The sequence below is a fragment of the Salvelinus alpinus genome, chromosome 18 (assembly GCF_045679555.1).
Source record: "Salvelinus alpinus chromosome 18, SLU_Salpinus.1, whole genome shotgun sequence".
Lineage (NCBI taxonomy): Eukaryota > Metazoa > Chordata > Actinopteri > Salmoniformes > Salmonidae > Salvelinus > Salvelinus alpinus.
The window spans coordinates 22104995-22117864 of NC_092103.1; the positions used below are offsets into that span (position 1 = coordinate 22104995).

Below are 12870 nucleotides of genomic sequence, written 5' to 3' on the forward strand. Positions count from 1 at the left end.
CTTGTTAAATCCGCTTCAATCAGTGTAGATGAAGGGGAGGAGACAGGTTAAAGAAGGATTTTTAAGCCTTGAGACAATTGAGACATGGATCGTGTATGTCTGCCCTTCAGATGGTGAATGGGCAAGACAAAAGATTTAAGTGCCTTTGAACAGGGTATGGTAGTAGGTGCCAGGTTCACTGGTTTGTGTCAAGAACTGCAACGCTGCTGGGTTTTTCACGCTCAACAGTTTCCCGTGTGTATCAAGAATGGTCCACCACCCAAAGGACATCCAGCCAACTTGATCAAACTGTGGGAAGCATTGTAGTCAACATGGGCCAGCATTTATGTGGAACGCGTTCGACAACTTGTAGAATCCATGCCCTGACAAATTGCGGCTGTTCTTAGGGCAAATGTTGGGGGTGCAACTCAATATTAGGAAGGTGTCCCTAATGTTTGGTATACTCAGTTTATGTCTCTACTGTGATGGGCATTGATTATGAACAGTTCAAGGTAGTGTATGCTCATACAGCTGATCTTATTGGTCCAGGATGGATGGATGAAGTCTCATGTGAAAAGGAAGGAGAATGCATTAAAACATTGATTATTGCAACAAAAATGAATAGCTTACTCTCGAGACGATGTTTAGAGGTCCAAGGGCTGGTCAAAATAGAACATTGTGCTTGATCAACAACAAGGAGAACTATGGTTTTATCCAGCATGTTTAGATCCACAGAAATACAATCATGATTCTATTTCTATGGTTAGATTACTGGTTACAATTTGAGCCTATAAAAAGAATGTAGCAACATGCTGGGTCCACACCTTCTCACCCATCCCCCTTCAGTACCGGACCTGTTGGGGTGAGATCGGAGACCTGCCCCAGACCCTGCCCCCTGTAACCTTGAGAGGGAGCCATTGCCCCCAACCCCTTACGGCCTCACCCCCATCACTTACCCCTGTCTCCCAGGGGAGGTCAACAGGGCTCTGGAGTGGGACTTTGCACATGTCACCCAAAATGTTTTTTACATTTTTTGTTGTTGCTCTGGACCCTGTGTCATACACAAGTGGTTGTTTCTCATGCTTCTTATGTCATATTATCCCAAACTCCATACTCCTCTCCTGGCCCTGACCCTACCCTCTAGACGTGCAGTCTGGTCATTGATAAAGCCCCATTTCCCCTGTAGTGTACCTTTAAGGCTTTAAGTGTACCTTATAGCAGGATGTGGGGATGGTGAGCCTCATTTGGGGAGTGAGTGATGGATTCTGTTGGTATGTCTGTCTTATGGATAATCAATGTGATCTCACTGAAAACAACTAATCAATCCCCCAGATCTCTACATCATCTGGCCTGTCTAGGGCCTTGACTGATGGTGACACCTGTAATTAGATTCAGTTTGTGAAACAACAGGCAAGAAACTATCCAGAAAGAATGAGACAATTATTTACAATGGTAATGCACAGATTTAGACACACCTTATATTTTTTCGGGGAAGAAGATGAGTTCCTCTAAGGTGTTTTATTGAATTTAGCAGGTTGTTTCCTTTTAGCTACCCAACATCCCTCACTCTTTCTGGTCTATCCATCACACACACAGCCACATGCACGCACACGCACACGCACACCAAAGTGTCAAAAAATTATGGGTTTCTTCACACACCTCGGGGCTCAGTCGACCCCTGTGCCAGATTAAATCTGACGCTTGTGACCGCGCCTGACAGGGGAAAAATGAAAGAGGAGGAAAAAAAACTCCATGGTAGGCAGGGAGTGACAGACTAATTAGGGCCTTCCTGTGAAGCACTTTATTTTCATATTTACTTCAGAGCGACAATGGCCAAACACAAAGCTAACCCTAACAGCTCACATTACTTAGGCTGCTCTCTCTCTCATTCACACACACACACACACACACACACACACACACACACACACACACACACACACACACACACACACACACACACACACACACACACACACACACACACACACACACACACACACACACACACACACACACACACACACACACACACACACACAGACACACACACACACAGAGACACACACACACACACACTCACACACACACAGATCAACAGATTTGCTGAGAAAATACCCCTTATGGCCTTTGGACCGAAATAACAATTGCAGGGCACAAGCTTTTTACCACTTAAAACACAGACAATGTAGGTAGGTGGCAGGGATATTTGGCGGATAATGGCGCTTGAGGAGATAGCTGCCGTTTTACGATTTCCTAACCAATTGTGCTATTGTGTGTGTTTTCTTGCGTTATTTGTAACTTATTTTGTAGACAATGTTTCTGCCACCGTGTATTTTGAACGAAAAGAGCTTCTAGATATCAGGACAGCGATTACTCACCCCGTACTGGAGGAATACTTTTTCTTTAGTCAGACGCAAAGGATTTACTTCAGATGCCCGACAAGGCCCTCATCCCCGTCATTCGCAGGAGAAAGACTGAGATATCGAGGATGAAGGTCTGGGTGCCTTGTAAGGATCTGACGGCGAGTGGGTAATTTCCCTTTACCATCAGTCCTATTAGTCAACGTACAATCAACGGATAATAAAATAGACGAACTACGATCATGTATATCCTACCAATGGGACATTAAAAACTGTAATATCTTATGTTTCACCGAGTCATGGCTGAACGACGACATGAATAACATGCAACTGGCAGGATGTACGCATTTTCAGCAGGATAGAACAGCGGGCTCTGGTAAGACAAAGGGTGGCGATCTATGTATATTTGTCAACAACAGCTGGTGCACGAAATCTAAGGAAGTCTTTAGGTTTTCCTCGCCCGAGGTAGAGAATCTCATGATAAGCTGTAGACCACACTATTTGCCAAGAGAGTTTTCATCTAAATTCTTCGTAGCTGTCAATTTCCCAACACAAACCGATGCTGGCAGTAAGACCGCGCTCAATGAGCTGTATACGGCCATAAGCAAACAGGAAAACGCTCATCCATAGGCGGCGCTCCTAGTGGCCGGGGACTTTACTGCAGGAAAACTTAAATCCGTTTTACCTCATTTCTACCAGCATGTTAAATGTGCAACCAGAGGAAAAAAACTCTAGACCACCTTTACTCCACACACAGAGACGCGTACAAAGCTCTCCTTTGCCCTCCATTTGGCAAATCAAATCAAATCAAGTTTATTTTATATAGCCCTTCGTACATCAGCTAATATCTCGAAGTGCTGTACAGAAACCCAGCCTAAAACCCCAAACAGCAAGCAATGCAGGTGTAGAAGCAAATCTGACCATAATTCCATGATTCTTGCTTACAAGCAAAAACTAAAGCAGTGACTCGATCAATAAAATAGTGGTCAGATGAAGCAAATGCTAAGCTGCAGGACTGTTTTGGTAGCACATACTGGAATGTGTTCTGGGATTCTTCCGATGGCATTGAGGAGTACACCACATCAGTCACTGACTTCATCATTGATGACATCGTCCCCATAGTGACCATACGTACATACCCCAACCAGAAGCCATGAATTACAGGCAACATCCGCACTGAGCTAAAGGGTAGAGCTGCCCCTTTCAAGGTGCAGGACTCTAACCCGGAAGCTTACAAGAAATCCCGCTATGCCCTCCGAAAAACCATCAAACAGGCAAAGCGTCAATACAGGACTAAGATTGAATCGAACTACACCGGCTTCGACACTTGTCGAATGTGGTAAGGCTTACAAACTATTACAGACTACAAAGGGAAGCACAGCCGCAAGCTGCCCAGTGACACGAGCATGCCAGACGAGCTAAATTACTTCTATGCCCGCTTCGAGGCAAGTAACACTGAAACAAGCATGAGAGCATCAGCTGTTCCAGATGACTGTGTGATCACACTCTCCATAGCTGATGTTAGTAAGACTTTTAACATGTCAACAGTCACAAGGCCGCAGGGCCAGATGGATTACCAGGACGTGTACTCCGAGCATTTGGCAATTGTCTTCACTGACATTTTCAACCTTTCCCTGATTAAGTCTGTAATACCAACATGTTTCAAGCAGACCGCCATAGTCCCTGTACCCAAGAACACTAAGGTAACCTGCCTAAATGACTACTGATCCATAGCACTCATGTCTGTAGCCATGAGTTGCTTTGATCTACTCCAAGATCTACTCCAATTTGCATACCACCCCAACAGATCCACAGATTATGTAATCTCTATTGCACTCCACACTGCCCTTTCCCACCTGGACAAAAGGAACACCTAAATGAGAATGCTATTCATTGACTACAGCTCAGCATTCAACACCATAGTGCTCTCAAAGCTCATCACTAAGCAAAGGACCCTGGGACTAAACACATCCCTCTGCAACTGGATCGTGGACTTCCTGACGGGCTGCCCCCAGGTGGTAAAGGTAGGTAACAACACATCCACCACGCTGATCCTCAACACGGGGGCCCCTCAGGGGTGCGTGCTCAGTCCCCTCCTTTACTCCCTGTTCACTCATGACTGCATGGCCAGGCACGACTCCACCACCATCATCACGTTTGCCAACAACACAACAGTGGTAGGCCTGATCACCGACAGTGATGAAACAGCCTATAGGGAGGAGGTCAGAGACCTGGCCGTGTGGTGCCAGGACAACAACCTCTCCCTCAATGTGATCAAGAAAAATGAGATGATTGAGGACTACAGGAAAAAGAGGACCGAGCACGCCCCCATTCTCATCGACCAGGCTGTAGTGGAGCAGGTTGAGAGCTTGAAGTTCCTTGGTGTTCACATCACCAACAAACTATCATGGTCCAAACATACCAAGACAGTCGTGAAGAGGGCAAGACAAAACCTATTCCCCCTCAGGAGACTGAAAAGATTTGGCATGGGTCCTCAGATCCTCAAAAGGTTCTACAGCTGCACCATCGAGAGCATCCTGACTGGTTGCATCACTGCCTGGTATGGCAACTGCTTGGCCTCCGACCACAAGGCACTACAGAGGGTAGTGCGTACGGCCCAGTACATCACTAGGGCCAAGCTTCCTGCCATCCAGGACCTCTACACCAGGCGGTGTCAGAGGAAGGCCCCAAAAATTGTCAAAGACTCCAGTCACCCTAGTCATAGACTGTTCTCTCCGCTACCGCATGGCAAGCGGTACCGGAGCGCCAAGTCTATGTCCAAAAGGATTTCTACACCCAAGCCATAAGACTCCTGAACAGCTAATCAAAGGGCTACCCAGTCTATTTGCATTGCCCCCTCCCCTCTTTTACGCTGCTGCTACTCTCTGTTTAATATCTATGTGTAGTCACTTTAACTCTACCTACATGCACATATTACCTCAATTACCTCGACTAACCGGTGCCCCCACACATTGACTCTGTACCGGTACCCCCTGTATAAAGCCTCGTTATTGTTATTTTACTGCTGCTGTTTAATTATTTGTTACTTTTATAAAAAAAAAATTGCTTATCTGTTTTTTACTTAACACTTATTTTTCTTACAACTTCATTGTTGGTTAAAGGCTTGTAAGAAGCATTTCCCTGTAAGGTTGTATCCTGTTGTATTTGGCGCATGTGAGAAATACAATTTGATTTGATTTGTTTGGGATCATTCTGATTGATAAAGAAAGGCGCCCTCTCCTGGCTGAGTGATACATCACGTCCTCCAGTGTAGGTCCTGCTGTAAAACCATAATCTCAATCTGCAGCTGATGTGAGACCAAAAATGGCTACATGACTCCATGGCTACATGACTCCAATGTCCGAGCAAATATATTTATTAACCCACCATCGGTCTAGGGAAGACTGGGCATGAGCACATTAGCGTTACGATGTGAAATATAGGCTGTATAATTCAACATGTTGCTTTTCCATGATTCATGTGCCATCCATTTCCTGTCCTGTGTTGTTGAGTGATCTATCCCCAAGGATAATTACAGTCTTCAACGTTTAGCTTTTTCCTGCTATTTCCTGCCCCATGAAATAAGTCCTCGCTGAGACTATTTATCACTCTTTTACCACAATGCTGTTCCTCTAAATATAGGCTGCTCAGGTTTGCTAAAGTGGAGCGCCCTGCCTTCCAACAACAATCACAGATATGGTCATAGTCACTTGATTATAGCATTTCAAATGACCTTTTGCATGTACAAAAACAAAATCCATCAGCACGTGGGCTCCTAAACTCAATGTTTAGTTTGATTGATGCTGCTGAGGTGGGTAGGGATCTTGTAATGGCCTACAGAACCTAACATGTGAATATTAAGATTGTAGAACAAGCCATGGTGTGGATTAATAGCTGTCATGTGGATTGAACATGTACACTGAAACAGTCGAATACAAGCAAAAGTGCACCGTTGAAAAGACCTGTGAATCATTGTAATGAACTCTTAAGTGGGCTAAATCCGGGTCACATAGTGTTTCTTAGTAGTCATAAACAAATCTACTTTGAAATAAAAGTATACATCTCACACATGGTTATGGGCTTAATTAAAGAATACATCTGTACCATGTCACATACAGAATTGAAATGTATTCCATTTTGAGTCTGCATTCAAATATTTCACTTTATATACATCACAGAAGACTGAAATATAACAAAACTGTTTGACATTGAAACACCTGATTTTCGGTGTAAAAAAAAAGGTTTATTAATTATGAAATTATGAAGAATATTAATAACATTCCACTCATGGGGCCACAAGGTAATTTGACTGCAGGAAAGGGCTACAAAGTACATTACTTACAGATTTATGGTAGAACTACAGTATATATAAGCCTGGAGGTACAGTTGAAGTCGAAAGTATACATACACCTTAGCCAAATACATTTAAACTCCGTTTTTCCACAATTCCTGACATTTAATCCTAGTAACAATTCCTTGTCTTAGGTCAGTTAGGATCACCACTTTATTTTAAGAATGTGAAATGTCAGAATAATAGAAGAGAGAATTCTTTCAGTTTTTATTTCTTTCATCACATTCCCAGTGGGTCAGAAGTTTACATACACTCAATTAGTATTTGTTAGCATTGCCTTTAAATTGTTTTACTTGGGTCAAACATATTGGGTAGCCTTCCACAAGCTTCCCACAATAAGTTGGGTGAATTTTGGCCTATTCCTCCTGACAGAGCTGGTGTAACTGAGTCAGGTTTGTAGGCCTCCTTGCTCGCACACGCTTTTTCAGTTCTGCCCACAAATGTCCTATGAGGTTGAGGTCAGGGCTTTGTGATGGGCACTCCAATACCTTGACTTTGTTGTCCTTAAGCCCTTTTGCCACAACTTTTGAAGTATGCTTGGTCTCATTGTCCATTTGGAAGACCCATTTGCGAACAAGCTTTAACTCCCTGACTGATGTCTTGAGATGTTGCGTCAATATATACACATAATTTTCCTGCCTCATGATGCCATCTATTTTGTGAAGTGCACCAGTCCCTCCTGCAGCAAAGCAACCCCACAACATGATGCTGCCACCCCCGTGCTTCACGGTTGGGATGGTGTTCTTCAGCTTGCAAGCCTCCCCCTTTTTCCTCCAAACATAACGATGGTCATTATGGCCAAACAGTTCTATTTTTGTTTCATCATACCAGAGGACATTTCTCCAAAAAGTACAATCTTTGTTCCCATGTGCAGTTGCAAACCGTATTCTGGCTTTTTTATGGCGGTTTTGGAGCAGTGGCTTCTTCCTTGCTAAGCGGCCTTTCAGGTTATGTCGATATAAGACTCGTTTTACTGTGGAAATAGATACTTTTGTACCTGTTGCCTCCAGCATCTTCACAAGATCCTTTGCTGTTGTTCTGGGATTGATTTGCACTTCGCACCAAAGTACGTTCATCTCTAGCAGACAGAACACGTCTCCTTCCTGAGTGGTATGGTGGCTGCGTGGTCCCATGGTGGTAATACTTGCGTACTATTGTTTGTACTGATGAACGTGGTACCTTCAGGCGTTTGGAAATTGCTCCCAAGGATGAACCAGACTTGTGGAGGTCTACAATTTTTTTTCTGAGGTCTTGGCTGATTTATTTTGATTTTCCCATGATGTCAAGCAAAGAGGCACTGAGTTTGAAGGTAGGCCTTGAAATGCATCTACCGGTACACCTCCAATTGACTCAAATTATGTCAATTAGCCTATCAGAAGCTTCTAAAGCCATGACATTTTCTGGAATTTTCCAAGCTGTTTAAAGGCACAGTCAACTTAGTGTATGTAAACTTCTGACCCACTGGAATTGTGATAGTGAAATAATCTGTCTGTAAACAATTGTTGGAAAAATGACTTGTGTCATGCACAAAGTAGATGTCCTAGCCGACTTGCCAAAACTATAGTTTGTTAGCAAGAAATTTGTGGAGTGACTCCAACCTCAGTGTATGTAAACTTCCGACTTCAACTGTATGTTTGTACATACATCTCCTGAGTCTTCTCTTTGGTGGTCGGTCAGAGAGGTGATTTATTTGACACTTAAACTACACAATGCCTTGTTAAACGAGGGTTTTCTCACATCCTTCCTTTCAGGAAATATTCATCATGCATAGTCATTAAGATTTAGTTGCACAAGTATGCATGTCTATACGAAACTCAAGGGAAGTGCGTACTGGAATCATAAGAAATGTCTAGTGCATGTTTGACTTTGGTGGTCAACTCTGAGGAAATGAAGGTAAAATGGTCACACTTTTACAACTTGATGTTTATTTGACAATGTGTCACTCTGTGTAAACCACGAAATGACCTGTAAACACACACTTCACCTGCAATCTTAACAATGGTAAAACTTTAACACTCGATCCTTATCTGCAAATTACAATTTTCACAAGGTTTGTGTTCCATTTCCATGTAATAATTTGTATATTGTCATCTGTTGTCATGAGAAAGGCCTGGAAAGTGTTTATATTCCAAATACCAAAAAGAGGAAATCATGAAAATGACTTAGACCTTTGAACTAAGGTTAGGTTTCGATTAAGTGAGGTGCGAGCGGTCACGTCAAAATGACCATCGAGGTCATCCTGGCAGGGTGAGTGGGTCATGAGTGGTGGGAAAATATCTGACAGGAAGTGGTAAGCAATGAGGGTCACAGTAAAGGGTCGTGACAAGGAACCCCTCACAGGTCTGGTGTATAGGGCCCTGGAGGCCCTTGTTCACATACGAATACTAATGAAAATAACTCCCTTTATCTGAATCGCTGATAGAGTTGACTTTGTATGATGAATATGCATTTCCCTATAGATCCATGATTTATCATACTTTAGGTTATAAGCTCATATGATATCACTGTCATGTTTATAGCACAAGAATCGCTCTCCATTCAGATTAAATAGACACCGTTTATCTGTCTTGATTTAAGCAGGGTTTTGACAATGTACAGTATGGTTAGCTCTTCCTCATAAATGTTATTTCTACTCTTATCATATGTCCCCAGCAGTATCTATGTCCTCTCTTCCTGCGAAAAACTAACTCAAATCATGTTTCCTGTGATCCCGTGGAGCAAGCCTGGCCCTTATTTATCCATAAAACAAGAGCTTCGTTTTGGCTGGGAAGATCACGAAGTGCCTGGAATGGGATCATGTATCACTGTTCATTCCCAGAATTTGGAAAAAACACTTTCCAGGTAGACCGAGAGTGAACTTCCAAAATGAAGAATAACGTTTCACGGGAATGCCACTCAACTGTGTTAGCTGATAAAAAAAACATGTTTTGAGTTAGGCCCAGACATAATATGTTTAAAAGCTTATAAACAGTCTAGCAGGGTCTGGTTAAAATGAAACGAGGGAACATTTAGAGTATATACCCATAGTCACATATTGTCTGGTATGCTCCTGGGTACAGACTCCTTAGGCGAACATTAACACACACTATGGGAGAAAAATTGCAACTTTTCTCAGAAATGTATGAAAACAACTCCAGAATGAAACTATTGTTGTATCTTATGGCTGTCACGGTCATTTAATAACGACTGGTGAGCAGAAATACAAGATAATTTGACCTTCACAACCAATTTTAGGGTCTGTGGAGGCAGAGGCGTAGCCAGAGGGGTGTCCGGCAATTTGATGTTGATTGACATCTCATTTCACCTCTTGTTGAAGGAAGCGTTTATTTTGAAGTTTTCAAATCAAGGACGAGGAACAGAGAATATTAATGTTGGTTGCGAGATACATAAGAATAAGAAGAACATACAGAAGAAGAGAGAATATTTCCACGGCTCTACAAGCTCTTTTCGCGATTGGTGAAAGCATCATATTTGAAGTAAGTTTTAAGGTTAAGCATCGGGTTTAGGTTTCCTGAACAGCTTTTACGAAAGTTGAGTCGCTGTGTAAGTTAACGTTAGACCTTTGGCTTCATTAACAGACAGTTAATCAGATAAGAGAGATCGGTTCCCAATTTAGCCTAACATTATGTTTACATCTGTACTAGTAATACACGCATATACAGTGCAGTGTCGTAACTTACAGTATACGAATGTTGAGCTAATGAGCTACAGCTGTCAGTGTTCAGCAAGTTAACATTCAGCAATTTGAAATCCATTAACTCAGTTAGATTTTCGTACTTGAACTCAAATCTAACAATTGTTATTATCAATCTGTTAATGTTACTCAAAAGATTACCACAATTTGCAGATAAAATGTTTGCTATCGTAAGGGGGAAGAAATGTATAGCTAGCTAAGTTACTTACTGCAAAGTAGGGCTAGCCATGATATAACTAGTAACTTAGGCTGGTAGTTGATTTTAAGGTACAGTTATGATAATGGGGATTTGTAATTAAGATTGAGATTGGACTAAAATAAGGGAAATTGGATGCTTAGATGTAACCATAGACTGTCTTGTTTTTGCATAGGGTCAATTAAACATGAAAAGAAAGGGAGAGACTTATTTTTAAAGAAGCACAAACAGGCAGATCAGGTGCAAACAGACCCCAGCCCTTGCATCCCCACTGGACCCCAGAGCAGCTCCCTACCTGAGGCTAGTCAGAGTCAGTGTGGTCAGACTTCACAAGGACCCAGTCTACCACCACCAGGTCAGAGCATCTACCAGGCAGTCAGTCACATGCCCAGTTCAGAATTTAAGTTTAGCTTCAGTTTGTAATAGATGATTTTGTCAGATTAAGCCTCACTTTAAAATGTTGGTTGTTGATTCATGTGTGTTCTTGTTTTGATGGCTGTGGCATTTTATTGTGATTATACACTAATGGTTCTTGTGTTATTTTAATGTAATAGATGTATCAAGGGATGACACAGAGACCTCTGGCTCTGAGCAAGACAGTGAGCCAGAGCTGCCAGGAGATGTCATCGAGACCCTCCCAACTGCATAAAGCACCAGATATGCTGTTCCAAAAGGACCCAATGGTAGGACAGGCCTATACTCTAAACTACACATTTTAGTTAACAGCTGTTAGTATATAATCTTCTGGATCCCTTAATTATACATTTCCATAGAGATATGACACATTATTTAACGTGTATTTCAGACATTCAAGATCTAATTTTGAAAACATCCATGTTTGAAAACATTTCCCAGAACTCAGCATGGTACTAGGAAAAGGGCTTTCAACAGCTCCTGGTATAAGGACAATTCATGGCTTGAATATTCTGTAAGTCAAGGATCCACTTATTGTTTCGCATGTAGGCATTTTTCTCTGCCCAATACACCTGAATCTGCCTTCACATCACAGTAAGGTTTTTGTAACTGGAAAAAGGCGCTGTTTAAAGATTCTGGGTTTTGTCACGTTCTGACCTTAGTTCCTTTTTTATGTCTTTGTGTTAGTTTGGTCAGGGCGTGAGTTGGGGTGGGTAGTCTATGTTCCTTTTTCTATGTTGTTGTATTTCTGTGTTTGGCCTGGTATGGTTCTCAATCAGAGGCAGCTGTCGATCGTTGTCTCTGATTGAGAATCATACTTAGGTAGCCTGTTTTCCCCATTTTAGGTGTGGGTGTTTATTTTCTGTTTAGTGTCTGTTCACCTTGCAGAACTGTTTCATTTTCTCATCGTTGTTATTTTGTGTAGTGTTCAGTTTTCAATTAAAATATGACAAACACTTACCATGCTGCATTTTGGTCCTCTTCTCCTTCACCAGACGAGAATCGTTACAGGTTTAAGCTCCATTCAAAAGCAAAGCATCATATCAATGCTATGTATGCTTGGAATCAGCATAAAAGGGATATTGACAGCAACTCATAAATGTTAGATGTCATAAATGAGGACCAGAAAAAGAAAGTGGAGAAAAACTGTACTTACATTAAAACAATTGCAGATGTGCTCCTGTTAACTGCCACTCAAAATATAGCGCAGAGAGGTCATCGAGAGTCTAATGACTCTCACAGCAAGTGTATTTTTTTTACAATCTTAGAAGAAACAGCAAAGCATGACCAATTCATATAGAAAATGATGATTGCATGTGGCAATGCTAAGTACACAAGCCACCAAATCCAGAACAAAGTTCTTGAGGGCTTAGCTGAAATGGTACAAAGTGAAATAAGAGAAGTTTATAGTGTAATTGCAGATGAAACCAAATATTTAAAGAAAAAATAACTAATGTCTTTAGTTGTGAGGTACAATTACAACGGGGCCATCCCCGAAAGCTATCTACACTTTCAGTCAGCTGAAAGCTTAGATGCAGCAGGTCTAACAAAAATGATAATTGATTGTCTTGAAAAACATGGTCTGGACTACAGAAATAATCTTGTGGGGCAGGGCTATGACAGTGCATCCGTCATGAGCGGAAAGCATTCTGCTGTGTCTGCACGGATTAAAAACAGTACAAGATTTGCATTTTATGTGCACTGTAATGTACATTGTTTGAATTTGGTTCTTGTCGATGCTGTAAAATCAGCGCCTGAGGCAGTTCACTTTTTTGCTCTCCTGCAGAAGCTTTATAACTTTGTATCTGGCTCGTACGTTCATCTCATATGGCTTGCAGTTCAGAAAGAGCTGTATCCACAGCAGCAGCCCAGG

At 42.1% G+C, this 12870-nt stretch overlaps 1 long non-coding RNA gene across 1 annotated transcript; it reads left to right on the forward strand.

Annotated features, from left to right (window-relative positions):
• The first annotated feature begins 9825 nt into the window (after window positions 1–9825).
• LOC139544667 (uncharacterized) lies at window positions 9826–11957 on the forward strand. The gene is made up of 3 exons (XR_011668913.1): window positions 9826–10169; window positions 11138–11266; window positions 11389–11957. It is a non-coding gene; the product is annotated as an uncharacterized lncRNA (long non-coding RNA).
• Window positions 11958–12870: the final 913 nt, after the last annotated feature.